The 4495-nt window shown below is 42.7% G+C and overlaps 1 protein-coding gene across 1 annotated transcript in view; it reads right to left on the reverse strand.

The window, feature by feature from the left end:
- rps12 (ribosomal protein S12) overlaps window positions 1-4495 on the reverse strand; it is a 131958-nt gene that overhangs the window by 30174 nt on the left and 97289 nt on the right. The window lies entirely within an intron of this gene.

The raw sequence follows: 4495 nt of genomic DNA on the forward strand, positions 1-4495 counted from the left end.
ACAGACGGGTAAAAGGGCAGGGGCTGAAGCCCCCTTTGATGTCTATGTGTGCACGTCCCTGACCCCAACTGCCTTTGATTTCTAACAAGAAAGACCTTGTGGGTATAGATAAACACAGCAGAGCCAAGGTTAGTTTTTGTTTTTGTTTTAACAGGTTGCATACATAGCCTACTGGAAGGGAGCTTCTACAAGAGCTCGTGCACAGATTGACCTACAGTACATTATAGTCCTTTGTTTGCTGTGTTTTGTTGTTTGAATATAGCTATCTATCTATTTGCTGCTGCATTGTTTGTAAGGAAGCCAAACAAAAATAAGTTTTACTCTTATTACACAATAAAAATAAAGTACAACCTTGAACCTTGAACCTACTAGTCCTTCCAAATGTGGGTATGATGATCAATCTCAATATGGTCACTCCACTTGTGTGGCCTCCTTCCGGGTAAAATGGAAATCATCTGTTGTATGAACTTTGCATTTAATCGTCACGTATACTTTTACTCAGCGTACATACTGTAAGTATACATTCTGTTGCAGTCTAACTATACTCCCTCAGTTATTGATGTGACTTACATGAATTCTCCACTACGAATTTACAAATATATGAGATTTTAGTCCCTTCCTTATTTTTTGGAACCCACATTTTTAAATGATTTGTGTTTGCTTTGTCAAGTTCCCTTTCTTCAAGAGGGGAGGGGAGGATCAAGAGAGGGTTTATTTGTCACTCAGTTACAAGCAGGGAAATGTTGAGACAACAACCATAATGTTGTAACACAACAATACAACAAGATAATGATCAATAATCTATCTATAAATGCACCATGTCTCTGTAGTCTACTCTGTACGTATATGTGTGTACGGCTGTATATTACCTTCGATGTACAGTGAACGGTTCCCGAGACGAGTTAAGTGGATTACAGCCTGTAATCCACTTAACTCGTCTCGGGAACCGTTCACCCACCGACTTCAAATTCGACACATGCGTTCCACCCCGCCACAGGGAGTGCAGTGCCCGGTGTCGAGTCGGTCGGACCCACGGTTGTCCAGAACCGCCATAAAAGCCTCTGCCCGGGCTCTGGACTGGGGCCCTGCCCATATGGAGCTGGCCTGTTCTGACATCACAACACTCCATATTTGCATTTGAGCATCCCTGACACATAACTCTATAGGAATAAAGGGACACAGAGAGACAGATACAGAAATCTCCATATATGGACATGAAAGGGACACAGACAGATTGGTGGAACAGGTACTCTGACACGGGTACAACGGGTATTGCATAGCCAGGTGTGGCATGGATCTCCAACTTCCATCGTTACCGACTCTGTGCTCTACAGCCGGGCACCGGTCTAGTAATAATAATAATACTGTGGGGTTTTTTTTTACTGTATTTTTTATCGTGTTTTGTTTGTTTTTTCAATAATATGAAAATATATCCTTAACATCACCTTTAGCAGCAATGGGGGACGGAATAAGGGGTTGGAAAATTATTTAGAATTGCAGCTTATCATGTGCAGAAGGCATACTGTAGGCCTACCTGTATGACATGCTATTAGTGAATCCCGCATGTGAAACTCAACAATGGCGGACATTGTAAACAGGGATTAAGTAGGACCAAATCTGATGGCCTTTTCTGAGACCAATTTCTATAAAACGGAGGTGTAACTTTTCTTTTAAATGCACACATTTCATCGTAATTGTCTTACCATCATTTGTACTTGGAGGTAAAAGATTAATGCTTTCAGTAATCCTAAAGCTGAGCTGGCTAATGTCCATCCATCCATCTTCAACCGCTTATCCGTAGTCAGGTCGCGGGGGTAACAGCTCTACCAGTGTTCCAGACTTCCCTCTCCAGAGCAAGGTTTATTAAATCAGTTTAGGAAGCCAAGACCGTACGGTGTTGCTCTCTGGAAGGAAAGAAACATGCTCAATCGAGACCAGGAAGTTGTACATGCACAAATCATAGATATGGCACAAATAGCGCAGCAGATGGCGTGATGCCACTGAAAGGAGGGATGCTTGTACATATGTCATGTCCGACCAACATTACTGTCTGTGTGATGATCCATGCTGGGACTTACTTATCCACTTGCTGTTAAAACTTTAATACAAAAGGTAAAATGCAATGACGTGACATATGTTATGTACAAGCAACCCTCCTTTCAGTGGCATCACGCCATCTGCTGGGCCATTTGTGCCATATCTATGATTTGTGCATGTACAACTTCCTGGTCTCAATTGCGCATGTTTCTTTCCTTCCAGGGAGCAACATGGAGTCCACCGTACGGTCTTCGCTTCCTAACCTGATTTAATAAACCTTGCTCCAGAGCAACATTAGTGACTTCCTCCTCTGGGATCCCGAGACGTTCCAAGGCCAGTGAGTCGATGTGTTTCCTCCAACTGCGCCTTGGTCTGCCCCGGGGTCTCCTCCCAGTGGGATGTGGCTAATGTCCAGGTAAACCTAATATTACGGGACTTGATATTTTCAAACTACAGAGATGAGGGGCTCCATCTTGCGCCACCCCTTATCCCTAAACCTATTTGCCATTTTTTACTATTTTAAAACATTTAAAAATAGTTCAACTAGCCAATCTACATCAACACGTTGTTAGCTTGTAGATCGGCTATTTGTACTATTTTAAAATGTTTTAAAATAGTAAAAAATGGCAAATAAGTTTAGGGATAAGGGTTAAGGGGTGGCACAAGATATAGGGAGAGATATTTGATGCTAGATGGGGTCAAATGGGATAATTCTATTCTATGGAAATTAGTATAGAGTTATGTAACATGTCCACTTAAAGTAAACATTGCATTATACTCTCTCAATATTTTTTATCCCACGATTTTGTAACCCATTTTTCACCCCTGTGTCAATTATTTAATGTGATCCTGGGCTCTACACACCCTCCGCCAACCTAGTCCCCATATATGGGGGACATGGGGAGAGCAACGGACTTGAACTCATGCTTCCTTCATGCCTGAGTGTCCAAGTTGCTCCTTTACACCTGACAGGGGGGGGGGGGGGGGGGGGTTCCCTGGTTGGACGTAGCGCGTGGAAGGAACACGTTGTTCCTTTCCCCTCCATCAGGCGCCCCGGTTGGCCAGGGGGAGGCAGTTTAGAGAACAGGATTACTGCATGTTTTTTGTGAGGGTACCTACCCTAGGGGACACGGGGAGAACATGCAAACTCCACACAGAAAGGCCCTTTCGCCAACATTGCATTATAATACCAACAACAATGCATGGCAATAGACCCCAAGTTTCATTTGACTCACTGCTAATTTTAATCTGGCATTTCATGCAAGTTCTCAAAAAGAAGTGTTCAATTGTCCTTGAAAGTGTAAAGTGTTTTGTGTATATATTGTCAATATCTAAATAGTGGTATTAATTTATTAATATTGCAATGCAACAGAAAATGCATGGGTCGACAGGTTTAGTTTTCTCCTTTATATCTACATACATACACCTTTCTGAATAAAGAAAATGGACAAACACACAAACACGTTTATAAGGCACAACACATGACGCACATTCTCCTTGTCCAAAAAAAAAAAAGCTTAAAAAAAAAAACAACCCCAGAGAACAAAAGTTAAAATCTTCATTCACAAAAATCCACTGCCCCCCCCCCCCCCCCCCCTTAAGTTTACTGTAAATAATTTACATGAGTTTCGGCTACATTATGTTTAGTGTTCAGACTTCAGAGTGACCCCACGGCCCGGAATATTAACAGTTGTCAAAGAATTAGTGTTCACACACACTGCTGTTGTCCCTGCACACATTCAAGCCCTGTTATACATACTGTACATACTGTACTCGCGCAATATGGTGTCGTGCACCACAAACGGCAGATATAAAAGCTCACTTGTATAGCTACGCATTGTGGGCTTGTAGACGTGCTATTTCCGGTGAGTGACATTGTGCACAACCAAGTATAAACCAGTATTCCCTTAATGCAGTGGTTTTTCAAAGTGGGGTCCAGTGGACCCTCAGGGTACCTCGAGGGAGGGGGTTCGAAATGGACCAGGGTCTGTGACTGCATGAGAGTGCATTTGTACACACCAGAGTTATGAGAGTTATGAGTCCTTGAAATAGTTTGAGAACCAACACTTTTAATGTTTCAAATTCATGATTTGGTGGAGACGATTCTTCCCAGAATCCCAGGTGTTTGATCAGAGTTTCTACTTGAAGAACCGGGGCCTCCCACACTGCAGGAAACCAAACATCTAGCGGACGGCGGTCAAAGAATAAAAAATCCTCCTTGGCCAACAAGGGAGATCTAGAGGTTTACAGGGTCTCGGGTATAGAGCTGCGCTGCTACTGTTGCATCATGGGCATTAGAAGTCCACAAACATGGGGGCATACCGACGAGTATGTGCCCACTGTTCTCTTCTTTCTCGTCCTTTCTTCTCTCTCTCTCCTCTTCTTAAGACCATTCAGAGTATGTAAATCCAGATATTCATCAAAAAAACAAAAACAAGGAACAAAGCAATGACAAAAA

This window comes from Electrona antarctica, assembly GCF_951216825.1.
Source record: "Electrona antarctica genome assembly, chromosome: 17".
NCBI classification, from domain to species: Eukaryota; Metazoa; Chordata; class Actinopteri; order Myctophiformes; family Myctophidae; genus Electrona; species Electrona antarctica.